Source organism: Engystomops pustulosus, chromosome 7 (assembly GCF_040894005.1).
Source record: "Engystomops pustulosus chromosome 7, aEngPut4.maternal, whole genome shotgun sequence".
Lineage (NCBI taxonomy): Eukaryota > Metazoa > Chordata > Amphibia > Anura > Leptodactylidae > Engystomops > Engystomops pustulosus.
In genome coordinates this window covers 124,153,087-124,178,740 of record NC_092417.1, presented here as the reverse complement: position 1 = coordinate 124,178,740, position 25,654 = coordinate 124,153,087, and the positions used below count along the sequence as shown (strand labels likewise).

The 25,654-nt window shown below is 43.4% G+C and overlaps 1 protein-coding gene across 4 annotated transcripts in view; it reads right to left on the bottom strand.

Moving 5' to 3' along the window:
• PSKH1 (protein serine kinase H1) overlaps positions 1–25,275 on the bottom strand; it is an 83,927-nt gene extending 58,652 nt beyond the window's left edge. The window contains exon 1 of one of the 4 annotated variants that reach the window (XM_072117739.1): positions 25,046–25,275. The gene's annotated coding sequence lies outside the window, so the exon portion shown is untranslated. Of the gene's footprint in view, positions 1–24,805; positions 24,999–25,045 lie in introns of those variants that run through there. The other 3 variants (XM_072117742.1, XM_072117743.1, XM_072117740.1) reach the window with 3 other exon arrangements.
• Positions 25,276–25,654: the final 379 nt, after the last annotated feature.

Sequence of the window (25,654 nt, the reverse complement as noted above, 5' to 3'; positions counted from 1 at the left end):
GTCAGGAGGCAATTGATGCATTCCATAGCCTTAAGCTGACAAATTCTGTCTGCCCCAGCCCTAGGCACATCCCACTGGATAAAACTTTTGTTTTATTTTGCACTGAGTATCTAGGCCACAGGTGTCTAGTCCAGGAACGTGGTGGCCTTACCAGTGGCCCACTATTAGGCCCGGTTAGACTCAGTCGTGAGGGGAGCCCCTCATGTGTCAGTAGCTCATCTGTCAGTAGCCTGCACCCGACAGTAAGTCAAGTAGCCTACGGACACATACACATCCAAAATGGCCATGCTAGTGCTCATAAACCATAAGTGGTTTGCCCCGGGCATTACTACCCCTGTCACAAGACTAGTGAAAGCCTTTATAGTCTGTGCCCGCCACAACCCGGATAAGGTGGTAAAGACCCCACGGAAGGAGACACCCAAGCCGCTGTATCCCTTCCAAAGACTGCAGATGGATTTTATCCAGCTACCAAAAAGTGGTACGTAGGAGTACGTGCCTGTGTGCATTGATCTCTTTCCAGGGTGGCCAGAAGCTTCTCCCATGACCAAGGCTACTGCCAGAGCTGCAGCCAAGAAGTTGGCGAGTGAGATTTTTCTGCAGGTTTGGACTTCCAGAGACCATAGAGTCCGGTCGCAGAACCCACTTCACTGGACAGGTAAAGACTGAAGCCTTGTCCCTCCTGGGTGTAGAAGAGGCCCTGCACACCCCTTCCCGAAATAGTTGTGGGTTTGAGAGACTAAACAGCACTCTTAAGTTAGAGATCCGGGAGGCCATGGAAGCAGGGAAACCATGGAGCGAATGCTTTCCTGCTGCCCACTATTCAGTTGGGACCACCCCCAACAGAAAGATGGGATTGTCCCCCTTTGAAGTATTTTTTGGCTGTGCACCCAGACTAGGCCTCTACTTCCCATAGACCCTATAGCTGATGGCAGGAAACCAGGTGGAACATGCCACACAGTTGAGCCAGGCCTTGGAAAAGGTCCGCAAAAGTGTTTCTGATTACTTTTTCAGATCCAGACAGAGACCTCAGGACGCATAACCTGAAGCCTGGAGACTACGTGGTGGTAAAGAGACGCACCAGAGAGACAGTCTGGAGCCTCGCAACGACGGTCCTTTCCAAGTCCTGCTGACCAGTGCCACGTCTGTGAATCTAGAGGGAAGTCAGCACGCTTCCACGCTTACTTATTCTTCCTGCTAGCTGGTCTCTTCTGACTGACTGCATGCTCAAGGACACCCCAACCATGACTATCACTGTATCTATACGGGTGACCAGGATGCCCCCAGGGTAGGAGACTTTACCCACGGTTGGTGCAACAAGACAATGACCTTCTATAACAATGACAGCCCAGACAACCCTGTATTAGCAGTGTCTGATGTGTACAGGATTTGTGGGGATAGAAGAGTCAGGTCAGGCCTAGAGGCTGGGAAGGTGAGTGTACGGTGATAAAACTTGTGCATTCCTTCCTCGTGATCCCCAGGGATAAGTTTGATCAGACACATAAAGTAAAGGTAGAGAATCCCAAAGAATTCTGAAGGTCAGAGAGAAGCACCTAGATGACAACGTTTATATAGATACAGTGGGAGCACCAAGGGGGGTCCCAGATGAGTACAAGGCCCACAATCAGATATGGGCAGGTCTAGAATCCATTATTCCCCAGAGAGCTATGAGTAAAGAGGTTGATTGGGTTAACTGGTTGTATTGTAATCAACAGAGATTTGTGATTGTATCCGAGATGCTTCCTAGAACCGCACGGCTTTGGACATGATCCTTGCTGAGAAGGGAGGAGTCTGTAAGATGGTGGGAGTGGCTTGTCGCATGTACATCCCAGATGACATCGCCCCCTATGGATCCATTACCCATGCACTTGAAGAAATTGAAGGACTGTCCAGGGAACTCAAGAGAAACTCTGGGGTGGACACTTTGTCCTTCACTTTGTAGTTGGGGGATTGGAAGGGTTTCCTTTAAGTGGGGGTGATATTGGGGATTGTGATTTTGCTCTCGTCACTTATTGTGTGTTGTGTGGTCCCCCTCATCAAGTTCACCATGTCCCAGATGGCCATCCAGGTGGTAAGAACCATGACAGGAGAAGTCCCGGTGTGGAGGATACCGTCTTGTTGAAGAACCAGCCTGTTAATAAACCCATAAACTATGGAAACACAATTATGTAATTTGAGTATGCAGGCCTGTAACCCCCGAGTGACTGGCCTCCAGGGGATCTGGTGAAGAGTTAACAAGTCCAGCAGGTAAGGGCTTAGCCTACCTGTGGGTACCTGGAGTTTGAGGAGGTCACCCTGGACAAAAGTTACAGGCCATGCAAAGCTCAAAAGGGGGGAAATGTTAAAGATATTACACTGCACTCAGACGCCATCTTACATGTTGTCGGACATTTTAAAGATTCAGTATTCATTTCACATAACTTTGTGTAGTGATAACTAAGTTTGGGTGTTTCCCTCTTGAAACAAAGACTTAGTGCTCACTAGCACCACCTAGTGGAAGGTATCCAGGTGGACATCTGGATATTTGGTTTATGTGAAGTTTCAGTAATTGCATGTAGCCAATAGTATTAGACTCCTTTGTGTGCTTACATCCAATAGTGTTACATTTCCTGGGTGAGAACACCCAATTATAGTTGCTGCTTTCCTAATTACACGCCTTATGTAAAGTGCCTTATGGTTTTCTATAAATGTCGGTACCTCAATAAACTCATCAGTCTTGTTGCTAACTTCCTGCAAGGACAGGTTTTGTCTTTCCTTCAAGTTAGTCAATTCCAGAGCTGGACACAGACTCATTTAATTTGAAAGTCACCTTACAATTATTAGGGGTTTGAGCCCCAGATATAAATCTATAAGACCTGGTTGGCGAGACTTTGCTGTTCAGGCGTGTCTCGCCAAAATCAGGTCAAGAAGGGGACCGTTTGAACCCATAATGAATCACTTTCTTGCTATGACATCATGACTTGGGTGATATGGTGAAGTATTAGAGATGCCAAGAGACAAGCATGGTATCTGGTCAGGAGCCTGGACCTTTATGATGAAGTTAAAGGTTTCAGTTACCTCGGTTGCCCAGATCTTCTACCAGGGTCAGCCGAAGCTGTGCCACAGGTGCGGTGACCCCACACATTTCAGTGCAAACTGCACCGTGCAGAAGTGGGGATGACGGCATCCTGTATGCAGATTCGGTGTCACCTGTGTGGCGACTTAGGTCACCCATTCAGCCATTGTCCTCGTTCTTTTGCGAATGCGGTTCTGGCTCCGGTGGATGAAGGCCATGAGGCCAAATCTGCTAAGGAGGGGACTAGCAGAGGCAGAGGAACTGAGGGGCCAGGGAAGAAAGACAAGAAAGTGACGCCATCACGACAGAGGCGTCAGGAAAGGGACAGTGGAAGGTGGGGGAGTCGCGGGCCACTGCCCCCAGCCCTGTCCTTCAGCCCAATCTTGTTTCTGAGGCCCTGAGGAATGATGAGTTGGATGAGGAGGTCAGGATCCAGAGGGAGGAAGCAGCCATGCTCTCAGAATCCTCCCATTATGAGCGTATGGATGAGGATAATAGGGCGTGGCTACAGGAAAAGCGCAAGGAAAAAGAAAAAGAAGGGAGATTTACAATCTTCTTCAGAATCCTAAGGAAGGTAAAATTAATTCCCCTCTGGTTGGTCTTTCCAACCGGTTCCAAGCCTTTGAAGCAGAGATATTGTCAGAGGTTGAGGTTTCGGAGAGGGCGGGAGGGCTTTCAGGAGATGCAGAGTCTTCCGCTGGGGATGCTTCATCCTCAGAATGGGAGACTGACCTGGAGTCCGGAGAAGAGGAAGAAAGAGCTAAAATGGACACTACAGTGTCAAAAAAGAGGGAAAGGGCCCTCTTCCGAAACTGAGAAGGGTAGTGGGAAAAAGAAAGCCGTTTAACTCAAATCACTCATGATGACGGCACCCACTCCGTTGATGCTGGCATCCATTAATATCGCCAGCATTAAGTCTGATGTGGCTAGATTTGCGGCCTTTGATGTTCTCAGCCACGTTGAAGCCGACATTTTATTTTTTCAGGAGACCAGGCTGCCAAATTTAGCGGCCGTGTTTAAAGCTAAGAGGGAATGGAGACACGGGCCTTCCTATTGGTCTCTTGCGGCCAAGCCGTATAGCGGAGTAGTGGTCCTTTTTACCATACCGGTAGAATGCCGACGAATTATTGAGTTATGAATGGGGAGGAGTCTGATCTTTGATGTCCCCATGAAGGGACAAGAACTTTGCCTAATTAAATTTCTATGGTCCCCAGTCCAAGTGGAACAGAAAGTGTCTCTTTATGAGGATCAAGCCCTACCTTTTTACAAGTCGGCAGGTGGTCTTTGGAGGGGACTTCGATGCCGTCACGAGGCCCCAAGATAGGGGAGGTTCCAGAGACAAGCTGACTTAGGAAAGCGTCGCTCTTAATACTATAGCTAGTGAAGCTCGCCTGGCGGATGTCCACATCCTGCACACCCCAGGATGTCAAAGGGTAAGGATGGCTTCTTTCGGGTGCCCAGCACTGCTCTATTCCAGGCCGCAGTACATTAGTGCTGTGCTTTCTGTCCGGGAGGCAGTGGAGCAGGGCAGGGTTGGCAACTGGAATTGGTACTTGCTGTCCTTGGATCAGGCAAAAGCGTTTGATCGGATTAACCACGAGTACCTCTGGTCTGTCCTTCTGAGGTATGGCCTGCCGGGGGAGTTTGTCAATTGGCTGAAAGTTTTGTATGCAGGGGCAGAGAATTTCCCGCTTGTGAACGGTTGGATTGGCCGCTCTTTTGAGGTTGGGTCTGGTGTTCGCCAGGGTTGTCCTCTGAGCCCACTACTATACGTGCACGCGATTGACCCATTCCTTAGGAGGGTTGATCGTGGACCGTTGGTGGTTGTCTGGATGGACCGGGCGGCTGCGGAAGCCACTCTAAGGGTGGTAGCGTATGCCGATGATGTCACCGTTTTTGTGTCCTCGCGAGGGGAGGCACAATGGGTCATGTCAGAGGTTGACCGCTACTCAGAGGCTTCTGGGTCCAAGATCAACCAGGATAAGTGTGAGAGTCTCTGGCTGGGATAGGGAGATCCAGGCTTTGATCTCCCGGACACTCTTCCAGGGCCCCAAGTCTCTGCCAAAGTTCTTGGCATCGAATTTGGGCAGGGGGATTACAGCATGCAAAACTGGGACAGCAGGCTTAAGATCGCCACCCAGAAAGTGGACCAGTGCAAGGGTTGGTCTTTGACCCTCAGAGAAAAAGTTAATCTGATTAAAACTTACCTGCTCACGCTGCTGATATATCTGGGCAGTAAATGCATCTTGCTGGAAGCTCTCTGGTCTCGGGTCTACAGTCTGTTCTTCCAACTGTTATGGGGGAATAGGCTGAACCTAAACAAGACGGAGGTTACTTACCGTACGAGGAGACAAGGAGGGTTGTGTATGGTCAAACCTGTGGTATTCCTAGTGAATACCTTTCTTAAGATCAATGTAGCAAACTTCTTGAAAGAGAGGGCTCCTCCATGGGTATACTCCTGTGGGGGGTGGTTTCGGCCTTTTTTCCAGGAATGGGAGACAGGAGGGCAAGTGAAGGATCTCCGCACACCGCATGGGCATTTTCCGGCTTACGCTACCCCGGTTCTGAAAGGGATTCCCTGGTGGGGTCTGGGAATGTGGGGGATCAGGACCATGTCGAGGAAACTCCTCGACAAGAGGGTTCTGTTGACCCATTTCCAGCGGCCTCTGGCCCTCAGGGATTGCCCAAGTTGGGATCTGGGGGTGGGTTTAAGTCTTTTAAATTCTATCAGGATCCCTTTGAAGTTTTGGGATGTGACTTCGCGCTGCTTCCATGGAAAGCTGTGTGTGAGGGACAATCTGAAGTATAGGAGCTCTGAGGAAAGGGGTTGTCCCCGGGAGGAGTGCGGTGGCCTGCTGGAGAGCATGGAACACTTCCTGCTTCATTGCCCCTTTAACAAAGAGGTGTACAACCGGGTGGGCACTTCCATCCATTGGCCCGGGTTGGCCGGTCTCTCCTATGCGGAGTGGGCCTATGAAGCATTCAGAGGCCTGGGTGGCCGTGACCGCTCCACGTTATTCCCAGTTAGCCTAGTGGTTAGGTACCACACTTGGAACGCACTGTGTTTAGTATCGACGCAGCGTAAAATCCTCCCGGTGGATGAGGTGTTTAGGAACATTCTGGGTGACCTGGTGAAGGTGCGCTCTCTGGAGTAGGAGAGGCTGGGCACGGGGAGGGCCTCTCTCCTTTGGAGGGGGTTCTCCTTTAGTGTCCCTTAGTCTGTCATCTCCTCTCCTGGTGTTAGGCCGATGCTGCACATTTTTGTTTTGTGTTTTGAGTGTATAGTAATGTAGGGCTTGCAGGCGCCGAACCTGGGCTTTATGTTGTTTGTATTGATATAATTGTAGTATGTTTTCATCATGTTGCAAATATTGTATATATTGTATATAGTGTGGTTTAGTATATAATGTTAGGTTGGGAGGAGGGCGATGGTGGTGGGATTTTTGAACTGGTATTGGACACTGGTCTAGAACTCTTAATGCAAACTTTGGACATTAGACCAGTGTCTGAGGAAGGGAGTGGGATTTGGTTTTAGTGTAGGGCGTATTTTGTGATTTTTTTTTTTTTAATAGACAATGTTTTTTGGATGAGGGAGGTGTTATTTGTGTAGGGTGGTCTTTTATTACAGGGTGGAGGGTGTGTTTATGTTCATTTATGTTAATTTTATGGGTGAGTTATGATGAGGGTGGGGGATGTTGTGTTATTTAATTTGGATGTATATGTTATGTTTTTCTCATTCTTTAAAAAAAAACAAAAAAAAAACGGGTGCTCTGTGTATGGGGCTGGAGCAGTAGGAGAGTTGTTGTAAATATTTTGTGTGTGTATATAGGTGTATAATATTTATATATACATACATACAGATTTTGGTCCATATTGACATGATGGCATCACACAGTTGCCGCAGATTTGTCGGCTGCACATCCATGATGCAAATCTCCCGTTCCACCACATCCCAAAGATGCTCTATTGGATTGAGATCTGGTGACTGTGGAGGCCATTTGAGTACAGTGAACTCATTGTCATGTTCAAGAAACCAGTCTGAGATGATTCCAGCTTTATGACATGGCGCATTATCCTGCTGAAAGTAGCCATCAGATGTTGGGTACATTGTGGTCATAAAGGGATGGACATGGTCAGCAACAATACTCAGGTAGGCAGTGGCGTTGCAACGATGCTCAATTGGTACCAAGGGGCCCAAAGAGTGCCAAGAAATTATTCCCCACACCATGACACCACCACCACCAGCCTGAACCGTTGATACAAGGCAGGATGGATCCATGCTTTCATGTTGTTAATGCCAAATTCTGACCCTACCATCCGAATGTCGCAGCAGAAATCGACTCATCAGACCAGGCAACGTTTTTCCAATCTTCTACTGTCCAATTTCGATGAGCTTGTGCAAATTGTAGCCTCAGTTTCCTGTTCTTAGCTGAAAGGAGTGGCACCCGGTGTGGTCTTCTGCTGCTGTAGCCCATCTGCCTCAAAGTTCGACGTACTGTGCGTTCAGAGATGCTCTTCTGCCTACCTTGGTTGTAACGGGTGGCGATTTGAGTCACTGTTGCCTTTCTATCAGCTCGAACCAGTCTGCCCATTCTCCTCTGACCTCTGGCATCAACAAGGCATTTCCGCCCACAGAACTGCCGCTCACTGGATGTTTTTTCTTTATCGGACCATTCTCTGTAAACCCTAAAGATGGTTGTGCGTGAAAATCCCAGTAGATCAGCAGTTTCTGAAATACTCAGACCAGCCCTTCTGGCACCAACAACCATGCTACGTTCAGAGCCACCTTTCTTCCCCATACTGATGCTCGGTTTGAACTGCAGGAGATTGGCTTGACCATGTCTACATGCCTAAATGCACTGAGTTGCCGCCATGTGATTGGCTGATTAGAAGTTAAGTGTTAACGAGCAGTTGGACAGGTGTACCTAATGAAGTGGCCGGAGAGTGTGAGTGTAAACACATATACATACATATACACATATAATATGTTTGGGTTATGTTTTGTGTTATTATGTTTTATATTATATATTTTAACACCTTGCCGACCGAGGACGAACTATATTGTCCTCTTGCAGCAAAGGGTGTATGGAGAGAGCTCAAGAGCTGAGCTTTCTCCATACACACCGGGTAATGGCTGTATAAATGATATAAATAATGGCCGCGGTCGGTGCTGGCATTGATTGCAGTATATAATATTAGCAATCAGACCCTGCAGGGTTAAATTACCCTGGAGGATCTAAAATAATGTTAAAAAAAAAAAAAAAAAAAAAAAAATAGTAAAAAAAAGTAAATGGTAAAGTTTAAATCACCCCCCTTTCCCTAGAACTGATATAAATATAAATAAACAGTAAAAATCATAAACACTTTAGGTATCATCGTGTCCCATAATGTCTGATTAAAATATATTAGCGTTTAACAGAAATTGGCACCCAAAGTCGAAAATGCCACTTTTTTGCCATTTTGAAAAATATTTAAAAAATTCTTTAAAAAGTGATCAAAAGCCCATACAGTCCTCACAATGAGAGCATTAAAAACATCATCAAAAGTTGCAAAAAATGACACCACCCACAGCTCCGTGCACTGAAGTATGAAAAAGTTATTAGTGCCAGAACATGGCAAAAATAATTTTTTTTTGTACAGAAGGTTTTAATTTTTTTTTTTTAAATGTATGAAAACATAAAATTTGTTATCCTCCTGATTGTACCGAACCAAAGAATAAAATAGACATGTGATTTGGGGCGCTCACTGAAAGCTTTGAAATCCAAGCCCACAAGAAAACGGCGCAAATGCGTTTTTCATCATTTTGAATTTTTTTCCCCACTTCCCAGAACACGGCATGGAATGATAAATACCGTCACTATGAAGTGCAATTTGTTAATCCTTGACCTTCTTCAACTGTTGGAACTTGACACAATAGGGCAGATTTATCAAGTGTCTGAAAGTCAGAATATTTCTAGTTGCCCATGGCAACCAATCACAGCTCTCCTTTAAAATATTCATGAGCACTGGTAAAATGAAAGCTGAGCTGTGATTTCCCCAGAAGAAGCCGAATTGGCGAAACACGTGTCGGGGTCTCTGCTCCTACCTGGGGCAACAGAAATGTAACAGAAAAATAACAGAAATGTACAACTTAAAGTAAATCCTGATTCCCTGGAGGTGGGAGAAATATGGAACATCCAGCTCGTCAGGCAGCCCCCATAAAGTGAACACCATTTCCTGGATCTCAGATTGTTTTATATCTTCTCAGTTTGGTTCAGGTTTCAGAACCTCCCATTCATTAATTAGTACAGAGGGTCATTCAGGATTGGGCAAAGTGTTAATGAGGGGGGGGGGGGAGCGTCCAAGAATATTTAAACAGTTTCTTTGTTTCCAAATCACTAGATGCAAGGGTGGGGGTAGGTGCAGAGAAGAGGTGACCAAATAGCTTTTGAAGTCACCACAGAACATTCTGCAGGTCAGAGTTTATCAGGCTGTTGTAAGCAGTGCCTGGACTCTTCAATAGATGCCAATTTCCATATAGTTCAACAAAGTTACTAATTGCCCAATAGTTCAACAAATCTTACACATTCAAGAATATTTCCTTGACACCCATATATCCAAATTACAAAAAAAATGTAAAATGTGAAAATGCAGATCTGCTCTGAACGGTGCTCCTTCCTTTCTATGCCAGGCCGTGTGCTCACACAGCAGTTTACCAACACATATATAGGGCTTCCCTTTTGCTTTATTTTCCCCTCACAAAAATCAGAACTATGTAATCTATGTAAAACTCTCGAGAAAGGCAAGCAAGCTTGAGATGACCTCGAGACATCGTCACCTAGACTATCCAGATATTAGCAAGAAATCTGGCGATCTTCCCGAAAACCCGCTCCACCGGACTGATCGTGATGTTCGGCCACCATCATGACCCTGAAGCAGTGGCAGGAATGTTCTAAAAGTTTGAATAATTGCCGATTTTGCCACCTGGATAACATTTTTATTTTTCTAGAGATGTTCGGGACTTGTTTCTAGTGATTTTTTTCTCTTCCATTTCCTTTTCTCTCCTTTTTATTTAAAATTATTCCTCTGTACAATAGGATTGGTTTCTTGGTTGCAGGACACACCAGGATTATTGCTACCCCCTATAGGAGCAGTTTGGAGACGGCTGACGTAATAATAGACCCTCTCCTTTCTCCTGGAAAGTTTGATCTTGATGTTTAGTTTTCTTGTTTGTTCTTGTCGGTGTCTTTCCCCATCTTTCCCTTTTTGTGTATATTCCCTTCCCCGGATGGAGATTGTGAGGGTTTTCTTGCGGCTATAAGGAAAGTGAGTATGTACAGGTTTATCTTCTATACTATATTTCCCTACATTTGCTATACACTTATAACCATAGATATGAGTAAGTTTATTTCACATAGTGTACGGGGCTTTAATTTGCCTTCTAAAAGGCATAAGGCCCGAGCCCTGCCGTGTCCCCAGCCTGTAGACTATTGCTACAGATAGGGCATTTGCCATACCCGTAATAACCCGCAGAATGATTTTGGGGTGTTTATCCACAGTGGCATGAGTTGGGCTGATTTCATTTGTCACTAAAATGAAAAAAATTCTATTTTTTATACTGACCCATTCACTTTGTATTGCATTTGGGCCAGCATCTTAGGGGTTAAAATGCTCATACAACCCTAGATTAATACTTTGAGGGGTGCCCTTTCCTAAAATGGGGTCACTACTCGGGGGTTTCTATTGCACTGGTACCTCAGGGGCACCCCAACACCAGTCTAGTGAAAAGGGTGCTCCAAAAGCTAAATTTTTACAAGCCCTGGGATGAACAGCAGAGACAAAAATTTTTAAATGTGTACTGGGGCGTAGGGACCGCTGTTGTACAATAATACAGACCTTTGTGCTGTTCCCCTGTCCACCCACCTCATCCGCCCGGACGGCTCACTCCGTCCGCCCTTTCGCAGCCATCCCACTCTGTACTCAGCCGGTCCACTCGTATCACGGCCTAGGCCACCCGCGGCTGCCTGGTCCAGTGTGTACACAGCTGGCCCACTCTGCCCGGCCTAGTTCATCAGTGGTCCGTGGTCGGCCTACTACTTCTACGGCTTCCCAGGCACGTAGGCCACCTGCCCTCCCGAAGAAACAGCCTCCCTCTGCACAGCAGCCGGTCTGCGAGAAATGCAAGCAAGTCCCTATATATTTATGTATGCTGTATGTATGTATTTGCTGTACAGTATGTGCTGTATGTATGTGTGTATGCTGTACAGTATATGCTGTAATAATTCTTTATTTATATAGCGCACATAAATTACGCAGCGCTGCACAAAGCATGACAAATTGGTCCCTGACCCCATAGGGCTCACAATCTAAACAGCCTACCAGTATGTTTTGGAGTGTGGGAGGAAACCGGAGTACCTGGAGGAAACCCACGCAAACACGGAAAGAACATACAAACTCTTTGCAGATGTTGAACTGGGTGGGATTAGAACCCAGGACCCCAGCGCTGGAAGGCAGAAGTGCTACCCGTGCCGCCCCAGTATATGCTGTATGTGTGTGTATACATGCTGTACAGTATATGCTGTATGTATGTGTGTATGTGCTCTGTGTGTATTTGCTGTATATACACGAGAAGTCGATCTGGAAGGCCAAACAGATGACCAAAACCAGTTCACAACATCAAAAGAAAATGAAAACAATTCACCAGCTAAAAAATTAAACAGGAGAAAATAACCTCATAACAATGCACAGTATACAATATGGAGGATCCCACCAACAGTAATACAAATGAAAAAAAGAATGATCTAACCCATATAGAGGAGCAGGAGCCCATATGGTAGGTTGATAGACAGGGTGTAGCTGCCACAAGAGGTCCCAGACCAGGAGAAGATCGAAGCACTGTTCCAGAGAAAAAACTCCCGTCTTAACAAGGGCAGTACCGCGAAGTCCCTATAAACTGAGACAACCCTATGACTGCCTACAAAAGTCTTCCCAATACGTTTCCAAACCCACCAAGTAGGGGGGCCCTTCATCAGCAGAATATGTGATAGAGTGCATGAAAAATAACACACTTGACACGCCAAAGACAGTGGTCCATAAATAGACACAATGGTGTATACTGATGGCGGCAATGACAGGGTGTGAAGTGATGGTTTTTAAAACAACCGCCCATAGCAGGAGTCATGTCCACCTATGACGTAAACCAATCACACAAATAGGCGGCACCGGGGCCGGTAGCTAGGGAGTGAGAGCTTAGATAGCCATCTGCCAACTGGATAGACATAATGCTGCAATCACAGCTGTGCTACGCCCTTACCTATAACGTGGCTTAATTGTAAACCGGGACATACAGGAGCATGCGTATAACCCAGACGCAGTACTCTCTTCCAATCACACGAGTCAGATGACTGTAACAGGGAGTGACGTCATCATCACATGTGCATAACTAGAAGTGACGTCATCGTCACATGCCCGAAACCAGAAGTGACGTCACATGGTCAGGTCAGGTGTGACACAGTGTCACCTGATTGGTCGAGTATAACGCTGTGTCACATGACCGGCACCTACTACCAAGCGAGGACAACACCTTTTATGACGGAGGCAGTAGGTGTGGCCAAGGGTGTCAACAGCTGTTGGGCACACAGCGATTAAGTGTTCCGGTGCTCGTACACACTGTTTGTGAAGACCCACCAGCAGGAAGGTATGCTATTTCATGCCCAAGATAGACCATATAGAAAGATCAGGAGGACAATTACCAGAAGAGCACATTACACAACCTGGCGTGCACTGGTCAAAACATAGTGTATGGGAGAACACTCAAAATAAAATAAGAAATTAATTAAGGGAGGTGAAGAAACGGTCGTAAAACGATGTAGGTAACAATAATACGATATTCATTCTTTTGCTAAAACAGAGGGACAGGGGACAGAGTATATGCAAATAAAGATGATAAAATATGCAGTATTCCTATATATAAGAACTCATAATATTATACACGATAGAAAGGAGGTAACAGTGAATCTCAAATCATAAAGTACAATAATCCATATTAGAACACCAGACAATATATTTGTGATGTTGACATAAATATAGATGCAAGTAGCACTAGAAAGGGGGGTCTAGACAATTGTGAACGTCTGGTTTTAGACAAAGCAAATGAATGTCACCTCCTCGTTCAATCCCTTGGGGGCGACCGTACTGCACATGTAAATGCATTTTGTTTCCCTTTGGAGAATGGATCTATCCTAGTCCCCACCACGTGGGTTTGAGAGAACAAAATCAATGCCCATGAAGCGTATTGCTTTAAGATCGCCATCATGAAACATGTTCATGTGGCGAGCAATCGAGGTATCCCTGTTGTGTTTGATATCACCGATATGGGCACAGATTCTGCGTCTAAGCTCCAATTTGGTTTTACCAATGTACTCTAAGCCGTAATCACATACGGCTCTGTATATCACACCACAAGATCTGCAGTTGATAAAAGAGTTGATATTATATTTGATGCCGGTGACATTACAGATCTGCATGACTGGACAGGCCACACAGCCACTACACCTAAAGCTACCACATACTGTATTTTCTGGACTATAAGATGCACTTTTTAGTGAGAAAAAATCTTGCTAAAAAGTGCCTGCGTCTTATAGACCAGAGGTCAGGAGGATCCAGCACTGCCAGACCCTCCTGATCACTGTAATGGAGATCGTATGATGCCTTGACATAGCGCTTCATCTGATCTCCCAGAGAGGAGAGCCTCCGTACTGCTCTCCCCGATGTCCCACAGGACCTGCGGTGATGTCAGAAACATGTGACTGATCACATACATGCTGCTTACATCACCACAGGTCTCATACTGCCATGCTGCCCTGGGACAGGGTAAGAAGAAGGGGAATGGGGGAAATATGTGTGTGTGGTTCTATGTATGTGGATGGATGACGCAGAGCTGAGTGTGTATGTATGTGGATGGATGACGCAGAGACCTCTATGGTGACCTCAAACTGACCTCTTTGTTGGTATCTTACTGTACTTTAGCCCTAGGCAATTAAGCTCTAATGTTAATCCTGGTTCTCATGACAACCCAACATTTTTGAAAGCATATTGTCACAGACTAAAAGGATTTTGGCTGGGACTACAATAATAAAATACAATTCCGACTTGCATACAAATTCAAGTTAAGAACAATCCTACAGAACCTATCTTGTACGTAACCCGGGGACTGCCTGTACGGCATAAAAAGAATTTTGAGAATGTTAGTCAGTTGCATTTGGTAGCAATGATTGTATTCTCTGACTAGATGTTTATTTTCTTATATCTTGAGTTCTTTTATAAATTATCTAAAAACTCCTTACCTAGAGATACAATACTTTAAAAAATGCAGTTGAACATCATCTCCATTAATGTAAATTGTCTGAATTCACCCCCCCCCCCCCCCCCCAAAAAAAAAAAAGGTTCCTAGCCTGGTTAACAATTTTCCAATCAAATTGTAATGTAGCATTTCTTCAGAAAATGCATTTACTAGAACAAGGAGCGAAGAGATTGTGTAATGAGAAATTTTTAACAGTATTTTTATTCACATGCAGATTAAAAAAAAAAAAAAAAAGGATTGGGGTTCTGATAGCAACCAGGAACTCCCTCTATTTAAAATAGACAAAAAAAAAAAAAGAAATAGAACCAAAAAGGGAGATATATCATTTTAGATGGAAAAATTCAGAATTTTGTGTGCACATTAGTAAATCTCTATGCGCCGAATAGAGGCAAAGTTAAGTTTCTACGAACAATTTTTTGAATTTTATAAGGACTTAACCAAGCTAACCTAATTATTGGTGGAGATTTCAATAGTGTGATAAATAATGAAAGAGACATTTCAAATCAACAAAACATCCTCTAAAGGCAGGGGTCCTCAAGCTCCACCATGGAGCTGTGAAGGGTGTATGAAGAGGGCTCACGGGCTGAGCCTTCTTCATACAGAGATGGACTTTGCTGCATATTGTTGTTTGCCGCCGGCAAAGTCGCTGGAAGAACTGTAAGCATGGCGGCGCATGGGCACCGCCATCTTACCTCCGATCGCCGCCCCCCGATGAGGTTCGGGGGGCGGCGATCAGTTGCCATGGTAGCCTTGGGTCTCCATTTGACCCAAGGCTTAATTGGGGGGGGGGACAGAAAAAAGTTTAAAAATTTGAAAAATAAAATATTAAAAGTACAAATCACCCCCCAAGAACTGATATAAAATATAATAGTAATACAACACCGCGTATCACCGCATCCCAAAATGCCCGATCTATCAAAATATAAAAATGGTTACGGCCGCCGGTGACCTCCGGAACAGCAAATGGCGCCCAAATACGCCATTAAAATTGTAAAAAAAATAATTATCAAAATGTTGCACCATATTCAAAATGGTAGCAATGAAAACGTCGGCTCATTTCGCAAAAAATTACACCTTCCCCCAGCTCCGTGCACCAAAGTATGAAAAAGTTATTAGCGTCAGAAGATGGCAATTTTTTTTTTTCTTTTTTGTACACAGTCATTTAATTTTTGAAAATGTATGAAAACTCCATAAAACCTATATAAATTTGGTATCACCGCGATCGCACCGAACCAAAGAATAAAGTAGAGATTTTATTTGGAGCCAGAGTGAAAGTCGTAAAAACTGAGCCCACAAGAACGTGACGCAGATGTGTGGTTTTTTTTCAATTTTTCCACATTTGGAATTTTTTTCCCGGCTTCCCAGTACACGGCATCGAATAATAAATAACATCACGGGAAAGTAAAATTTGTTACGCACAAAATAAGCCCTCACACAGAAAAATGAAAAAAGAGTTATGGATTTTTGAAGATGTAGAGCGAGAAATGAGCGAAAATACCCTGCGTCCTTAAGGGGTTAATCTCCTCTTATTATTCAGTGTATACACAGTCTGAGTTTGTATAGTTGTTGACACTAGGTGTCAGTGTTGTCCCTATAACTCGCTTTAACCGGTTCGCGACCGCCCGCCGTGTATTCACGGCGGCGGTCGCGTCGCGCTGCATGGAGAGGGCTCACGGGCCGAGCCCTCTCCATAGCCGGTAAGTCTTTGCTGCATATTGCAGCAAAGGCTTACCGGTAACATCCGCGATCGGTGCTAGCACCGATCGCGGGTGTTTTTACAGCGTGGGCTGCCGGCAAAGCTGCCGGCAGCCTCAAACAGATAGCGGCGCATGGGCGCCGCCATCTTACCTGGGATCGCCGCTCCCCGTGACGTCATCGGGGGGCGGCGATCCGTCTCCATGGTAGCCTCGGGTCTTCCGAAGACCCGAGGCTATTTCGTTTTAACCCCTTCATTACAATGTGCTGATAGCACATTGTAATGAATGAGGAAGAAAATCCCCATATACTGCCATACTGTAGTATGGCAGTATATGATAGGATCGATCTGACAACCTAGGGTTAAAGTACCCTAGGGAGTCTGAAAAATAGTATAAATAAAAATAAAAAAAAAGTTAAAAAAAAAAAATTATAATAAAAAAACCTAAAATTTCAAATCACCCCCCTTTCCCTAGAACTGACATAAATATAAATAAACAGTAAAAATCATAAACACATCAGGTATCGACGCGTCCGAAAATGCCCGATCTATCAAAATATGATAACGGTTTTTCAATGCGTTTAACCCCGTAACGGAAAATAGCGCCCAAAGTCGAAAATGGCACTTTTTTGCCATTTTGAAAAATCTAAAAAAAATCTATAAAAAGTGATCAAAAGGTCGTACAGTCCTAAAAATGATATCACTGAAAATATTATCAAATTTCGCAAAAAATGACACCATGCACAGCTCCGTACACCAAAGTATAAAAAAGTTATTAGCGCCAGAAGTTGGCAAAATCAAAAAAAAATTTTTTGTACAGGAGGTTTTAATTTTTGTAAATGTATGAAAACATTATAAAACCTATACAAATTTGGTATCCCCTTAATCGTACCGACCCAAAGAATAAAGTAGACATGTCATTAGGGGCGCTCAATGAAAGACGTAATATCCAAGCCCACAAGAAAATGGCGCAAATGCGTTTTTTCACCATTTTCATTGCATTTGGAATTTTTTCCCCGCTTCCGAGTACATGGAATGAAATATTTAATACCATCATTATGAAGTGCAATTTGTTACGCAGAAAACAAGCCGTCACACAGCTCTTTACGTGTAAAAATAAAAAAGTTATAGATTTTTGAAGGTGGGGAGTGAAAAATGGACATGAAAAAACAGGAAAGGGCCCGGTCCTTAACCGGTTAAGTGAGAGATCTCTAGTGGTTCAAAGTAATTCAGCTGTGATGATTATATTGCAGGAGACTACACTAAAGTATTAGGTTCTGACTATGTACTTATAGTATTGGCCCTCTCTGTCCGCAGTTAGTCTCCTGCAATATAATCATCACAGCTGAATTACTTTGAACCACTAGAGATCTATCTCAATTAACCCCTTAACGCTCTGCGCCGTAGCTCTACGGCGCAGAGGTATAGGGAATGTATGAAGAGGGCTCACGGGCTGAGTCCTCTTCATACAAAGGTGGGGGTTGTTGCATATTGCAGCAAACCCCCACCGCTAATAACCGTGGTCGGTGCTTGTACCGATCGCGGCTATTAACTCTTTGATTGCGCCGCCATCTTTATTACGATCGCCGCGCCCCTGAACGTCATCGGGGGGCGGCGATCGGTTGCCATGGTAGCCTCGGGTCTTCGTTTGACCCGAGGCTTAATGGCTTCTGCAGATTCGTTACAACACGACATGTTAAAATAAATAACATTACGGGAAAGTAAAATTTGTTACGCACAAAATAAGCCCTCACACAGGTCTGTACACGTAAAAATGAAAAAGTTATGGATTTTTGAAGGTGGAGAGCGAGAAATGAGCAGAAAAACCCTGCGTCCTTAAGGGGTTAAAGAGAGTTATAGGGACAACACTGACACCTAGTGTCAACAACTGTACAAACTCAGACTGTGTATACACTGAATAATAAGAGGAGATTAAAACAACACAGGGTACAAGTATCCAAACCAAGAAACTGACCACAATAATAAATCTCCACACATCGTTGGGTTTTTAATTAACAATTTATTTGCTCAAATTCATTTTTGGTTAATTTTAAACAGTATAAATAAAATTTATATTTTAATAACACATGGAGATGGGAAAACCATTTTTTGCCTTGGGCAATATTCTGTTCTATAAATTACCCTGCCAAGTGGTTTCTTGTTCCCGCAGTTCTGTAAAGGGGCTATAGAAAAAACGAAATCAGTCTGGGTTATGAGAGAGCCAAAGAAACTCCAAGAGCAACAGTCCTTCAGACAAAATGACCAGGTAAGATGAATTACCAAATACCATGCACAGTGGGGGGAGATGCAAGCCATATTACAAAGGTTTTGGCCCCTATTACACACGGACAGAGATATTGATAAAGTGATTCCAAAAAATGCTGCGGTCACCCCTCATAAGACATCTAATCTACATAACCAACTAGTCATGAGTCACTATGTGGCTGACACTTCCAAATACATTTTCAACGGTAGAGGTCATAGATGGGGTTCAATACAATGCAGGGATTGCAGTGCTTGCTCCCTAACGGAAAGACGCAATACACTTTCAGATTCAACAGGGATGAAGGAGTATAACATTGTGCACCATATTACGTGCAGAACCTCTAATGTTAACTATTATGCCCAATGCCCAGGTGGCCTGATATATATTGGAATGACATACCGTGAACTGAGAGTGAGAATCCTTGAGCACGCTAGGGATATTAGGAACGCAGCAGGCATTGTGGATCCAGAACAAATTCAAAAACTGAAAACAATACCGAGACACATTCGTAACTACCATAATAACAATTGGTGAAATCTGAAATTCAGAGGCATCGATAAAGTCTCTTTGAGGTGTAGAGGCGGGGGATCTAAAAAAAAGCCCTGGCTCAACGGGAATTGAAATGCGCTACGCACAGTAACTCCAAGAGACTTGAATGAGATGACCTAATTTGCTCCTTTTCAGGGTAGGTATTGATCTATTACTTAACCAATTTTTACCGTATATACTCGTGTACAGTTTTTCAGCACAAAAAATGTGCTGAAAAACGTCCCCTCGGCTTATACACGAGTCATACAGTCATAAAAAAATCTTTAAAAAAAATAATAAACTTATATACTCCCCCCTCCGGAGTCTTTCTTGAATGGGTAGCTAATCTCTATATGTTGATGTATACTGAGCACGATTTCAACATGGTATTGGCGCTCAGCGCTGTACTCGTACGGCGCTGAGCCAATGTTGGCTCGGCTCTGCACCGGAGCCAAACCGGCATCGGGGGTCATGGGATGTCAGCGTTAATCTCCTGGGTAACACGATCATGGCATTTAAATTACCTTTGGGTCGTCATCTTAAAGGCACAGTGTCAGCCTATGCATGTGCATAGGCTGACACTGCTAATACCCTGCAATACATAAGTACTGCAGAGTATTATCATGAACAAGCAATCAGATGGTAACGGGAATAACCGTTATTAAATTTTAATAGATTGGACATTTTGTCATGCGGCGACACCTAACATGTTTATGATTTTTACTGTTTATTTATATCAGTTCTAGGGAATGGGGTTGATTTGAATTTAAGTTATTATCAAATATGTTTTTTTACCATTTTTCAGCCCCTCTAGAGTACTTTAACCCCAGGTTGTCTGATCCTACCATATACTGCCATTATACACTAAGGCAATATATGTGGATTTACCCCATCATTTCTTAGAATGTTCAAGTCGCCAGAGGCTATTATAGCAACAAATTGTTGCCCCCTCACCGCATGACCTCACAGGAGGTGGCGATTGAATCCAATATGGTGGCGCACATGCGCAGCCGGGACTTAAGTGCCTCTGGCAGCTTTTCATTTACATGATCAACACCTGCTATTGGTGCCACACCGACCGTGAGCGTTACCTGTGCCTCTCATTGTCAATTTTGTTTATAATAAGTAATAATTTTGTTTATTTTCTATAAAATTTGAAAAATGGCACCCAAATTCGAAGACCCATAACATTCTAGTAAAATACATAAACACATAAAGCAGAAATTTGAGAAATGTAAGTTATGAATTAGGGTGCTATAACATCTGCTTGAAAAGTATAAAATTACACAATGTTGCACAGTCCTTAAAATGTTATGAATGAAAACGTGGACATTTCGCAAAAAATTACACATCACAAACACCAAAGTATGAAAAAGTTATTAGAGTCAGACGATGGGAAATTTTTTTTCTTTTTCGTACACATTCATTTAATTTTTGAAAATGCATAAAAACGCAATAAAACCTATATAAATTTGGTATCACCGTGATTGTATTGAACCAAAGAATAAAGCAGAAGTGTTATCTGGAGAACAGAGTGAGAGTCCTAAAAACTGAGCCCACAAGAACGTAAAGCACATGCAGTTTTTTTTTCAATTTTTCCACATTTGGAAATTTTTTTCCCTGCTTCCACGGCATGGAATAATAAATAACATCACGTAAAAGTAAAATCTGTTAAGCACAAAACAAGCCCTCATACAGCTCTGTAAACGGAAAAATGAAAGTTATAGATTTTTGAACGTGGAAAGCAAGAAATTAGCGAAAAAACCCTTTGTTAAAGTAATGGACAAAGGTGCAACCACGACAAAAATGTGGCGCAAGCACTTAAATACATTTGCAAGCTCAAAAGAACTTTTGAGTGCAAACAGACAAAAAAAATTGTCACAGACACAATGATATCTCAGCCACTATCATATTTACAGGGAAACACCAAGATCGTACCAACCCAAGGAAAAGGGGAGTGCATAGTGAGTCCACAATAAAATGAATTGTGCAAATGCATTTTTCACCAATTTCAATGCAATGCAATTTTTTTCCCGTTTGCACTACCAACGAAACACGAAAAGCCCTGTGTAACACGCCTTGCATTGCCCTATTCTGATACAAGTATGATGGAGGCAGGAGAACCTTTATTTTGCTGAAAACGTGTTTTTAGCACCCTCTTCCTCCAACGGCTTCATTTTGGTATCGCTGGAGAAAAGGAGCAGAGCGTTACTGTTTGCACCAAAACACTATTTTCCTACCTGATCCCTATCTGTTTCCCATCTCTTCCCTCCTGTGTGTTTCCTGTGCGATCACCTTGCGTGATTACGTCTTCCGTTTTTCCCATCTCCAAATGCACTTTTCAGTGCGCTGTGTTAGCGTTCTGCACTAGACACACTTTTCAGTGTGCCGTGTGAATAGTGCTGCACAGTATCTTTAGCGGTAATTAGGGCGTCTTAGGGCAAGCTAGGTGCATTTGTAGTGCCTTTTTGGTGCCTGGTATTATTTTATTCCAGAGCACCGTAGGTGTACCCGTAGTTGGGTGCACTTATCTATTTTTTGTGTGTGCCATCTGTGCGGCTTGTCCGTGTAGTTCGGTGCGTATTATTTTTTCTGTGTGTGATTTGTGCGGCTTATCCATGTAGTTCGGTGCGTATTATTTTTTCTGTGTGTGATTTGTGCGGCTTGTCCGTGAGGTTTGGTGCACAGTATTTCTTTTTTTATTGTGTGCCGGCTAGACGATTTATCCATGTAGTTGGGTGCATATCATCAAAATTTTTCTGGTGTACACTCTCTAGTTTTCTTCTGGTGCACATTCTTATTTTTTGTGTGCAATAAGTATTGGGGCATAATACTTCTTATGGGGATTGTAAAGAAGCCCGCAATCAGGGACTACTGGAGCACAGACATTCTGTACCACACCCGATGTTCCGCATGACTATGAGCAGGATGTGCTTTGAAGCCATCCATAAGTTTATGCACTACACCGACAACACACAGTGCCCACCCAGAGATGACCGCAGTTATGATTGTTTGTTTAAGGTCAGACCCATATTAGATCATTTTAGTGCCAAGTTTGCCCAGATATATACCCGCACCTAACATGTGAGCATAGACGAGTCCCTGGTACAATTTAAAGGGAGCCTTCAATTGCGCCAGAACCTGCCCAATAAGAGGGCAAGGTATGGCGTGAAGATGTATAAGCTATGCGAAAGTATATCTGGGTATACCTAAAAGTTCAGGGTATATTAAGGGAAGGACTCCACTTTAGTACCCCCAGAATGCCCCCCCCCCCTTCCTGGGTGTCACAGGGAAGATAGTGTAGGATTTGGTGCACCCACTTGCTGGACCAGGGCTACCACCTCTACCTGGACAATTTCTACACCAGCACTATCCTGTTCAAGTGCCTCACTTCCAGTAATACTGCGGCATGCGGCACTGTACGCAGAAATCAGAGGTCTCCCTAAGTCGCTGCTTGGGCAAAAACTTAAAAGGCACGTTTGTAGGGCACTATGCAGCGACTCTGTATTGTGTGTTTAGTATAAGGACAAGAAAGGAGTCCTTGTATTAATGTATTAAAACATGGGCACACCACCACCCTTGTCCCAGTACAAGGTACCAGTACAGAAACCCCCAAGCCGGACAGTAAATTATAACAAGTACATGAGAGGACTGGACTTGTCGGACCAGGTGCTTCAGCTATACAATGCCATGCGGAAGTCGAGGGTGTGGTATAAGAAGCTGGGTGTGCACATCATGCAGATGGCATTGTATAATGCTTATGTGCTACATCAATGTGCAGGCCAGACCGGAACTTTCCTGGAATTTCAAGAGGTGGCTATAAAGGATTTTCTTTTTGGAGACCAGGAAGGGGGGAATGCAAGCACTTCTGGAAGCGAGGTCACATCACACATTGTACCAGGGCAGCACTGTTTCCAGGAGAAGTTCCCCAAACTGCCAAGAAGGGGAGGACACAGAAGAGGTGCAGGGTGTGCTCCATAAGAGGCATTCAGAAGGACACCATTTCTTATTGTGAGACATGCCCAGAAAAACCAGAACTATGTATGAAAGATTGCTTCCGAATTTATCATACACCTCTGGGTTTTTAGATTACCATGTTGTTACCCAGATGTACTATGCACAGCTTATACATCATGCTGTACCTTCCCTTCTAAGCCCTGCCATGTGCCGAACCTGTACATTATTGTCCCATATGGGGTATTGCTGTTCCCAGGAAAACATGCATCATGATTTTTGGGGTGTTTGTCTCCCATGGCAGGAGCTGTGCACAATATGACATAATGGATATTTTTTACTATGCATTATGCATTTTTGGGGGTCCACCTGTAGGGTTAAAATGCTATCTATACCCCTAGATTAATTCATGGAAGGGTGTAGTTTCCAAAATAGGGTCAGTTATTAAGGGTTTCTACTGTACTGGTAGTTATTGGCATCTACAAATGCATGATGCCAAAAGAAAAAAAATATATATATATATTGTGCAGATTACTGCCACCTATGGAGTATAGCCGTAACCGGTGTAACCCGCAGAATGATTGTTTATGTGTTTTACCATTGGCACGAGTTGGGCAAAATGCTTTTGTCACTACAATGGCATATTTGATAAATTGCAATACAATTTTTACTCTGCACTACTCACTTTGTATTACATTTGAGCCAGCATCTTAGGGGTTAAAATGCTTGTATAACCCTACATACATTCTATGAGGGGTGCCCTTTCCAAAATGAAGTCACTACTTGGGGGTTTCTTTTGTACGGGGTATCCCCAATACCAATCTACAGAAAACAGAGTTCCAAAACCTAAACTTTGCTCCTTTCCTCCTGAGCCCTACCGCATCTCCATTCTGCTGATTAATGCCGCCTATGGGGTATTGCCCTAACCGGTTTAACCCACAGAAGTTGCTACTAAAACATGAAACCTTCTCACATCAAAAAAAAAAAAAAAAACACAACAACACACACACACAACAAATTATGGAAATAAAAAGAAGCCCAATAGCAAAAAAGTGGTGTGACTTTTTCCCAAAAAGTAGAACGTTTGAAAAATTCAAATTTTTTCGATTTTTCGTAAATTATTGAATTTTTACCCCCCCCCCCAAAAAAAAAAAAAGAAACTGAACACCGAAATGACACTACTAACATAAACTACAGTGTCTCACGAGAAAACAGTCTCAAAATCACAGGGATATTTTAAAGTATATGAAAAGTTATTACCACAGGAAGAGACATAGGTCAAATTTTAAAAACGGACTCAGTCTTAACGTACAAACAGGCTGCGTCCTTCAGGGGTTAACACCATTTTAACAACTGCATGACCTTTTTATCAATTCAATTTAAAGTTTTATAGGAGGCAAAATGGTGGCGATTGAGACATGTGGGTGCCATTTTCTGTTACAGGGTTTTACCACCGAAAAAAAAAATGGTTTTTAAATTTTGATAGGTCAGACATTTTGGGAAGCAGTGATATCTAATATATTTATGATTTTCCAAAAGACAAAACAGGTAGAAATGATAATTAGGCAATTAGCAAGACAAACCTTATAAAAGTGGTTGTTCAATAGGTGCCGATTAATATTTGATTGAAAGGTAGTAGAGTTCCCAAAATCGTATGAAGGAAGTTATCAGCTCTTTATGTAAATACACCATACACCAAAGTATAAAATATGTATGGGTGACCCTATTAGGGTCTAGTACTTACCTGAGTAAAGTCTCTTATCAGTGGCCAATCCTTTTAAAACACCCATAACATTTTAGCTGCAGACTTTCCAGATACATTTACTTGCGAAACAAAAGTTATTGAATGGGATTCAACGAGTCAAATTCTCAAGCACAGGTAGGATTAGAACACTGCTAAAGGTTATTGGCTCATGGAAAACTTTAAAGAGATCATGTAGCAACTAGATCTAGATCCCATTTACTTACGTTTTGCAGATATATGACATTCCCACTGCATGAAACAGAGTAGGTGAGCATAAAAAAGGTCAAGGAAAAGGTTACAAAATACTTGTAGAACATACACATTGCAGTGCTCCGAGAACACCGCAGGAAAGGTACCACTGGATTATTAACACACAGAAACAAAATGACAACCGCCTAATGTGCATGACATAACGGGTCGGCCGTGAAGCCTCTGCAACAAGAAAATTAGCAAACGGGCCTCACCTTATAAATCGTCCACACAGCAGCTCATCTAATCGACACCAGCAATTTCTTTAAAATATTAGGTTGGTAAATAAACATGGCATTTCACACAAGTTGCTGTGAACTTTTGCAAACCGGAAGTCGCCTGACGTCAGGTGTTCTCCCACGGAGCTGAACGGAGGCATGGTAACAACACCATAAAGTTCTTAGAGTGCGAAAGAAAGCCCAGTGACGTCACGAAGCTTGGACCTCTGCAATTAAATAGAGCAGCGTCCCGCTATACAAGGTCCGCGAGGAAGGGATGTCTGTTATGGCTGTGTACTGCCTGGCAATGTATTACTACAACCAGGAAAAGTAAATACCACCCTCTGCTTAAGAACTTTAAATGATTGCAGAAAGCATTTACGCCTTTCCAATGAATGCTTTTGTGTGAACAACATGTGGTTCTTTTAGTGTAGTTATAACTACACTAAAACAACATACATCATACAACTACACTAAAACAACATAACATCATTGACAGTCATACTATAAATTAAAAAGTAGGCATATACTAAAAAGAATGAAGAAAAGTATAAAAAAAAATAACATTAAAACTAATTACGGTAATAAAAATAGCTATAACAAGTG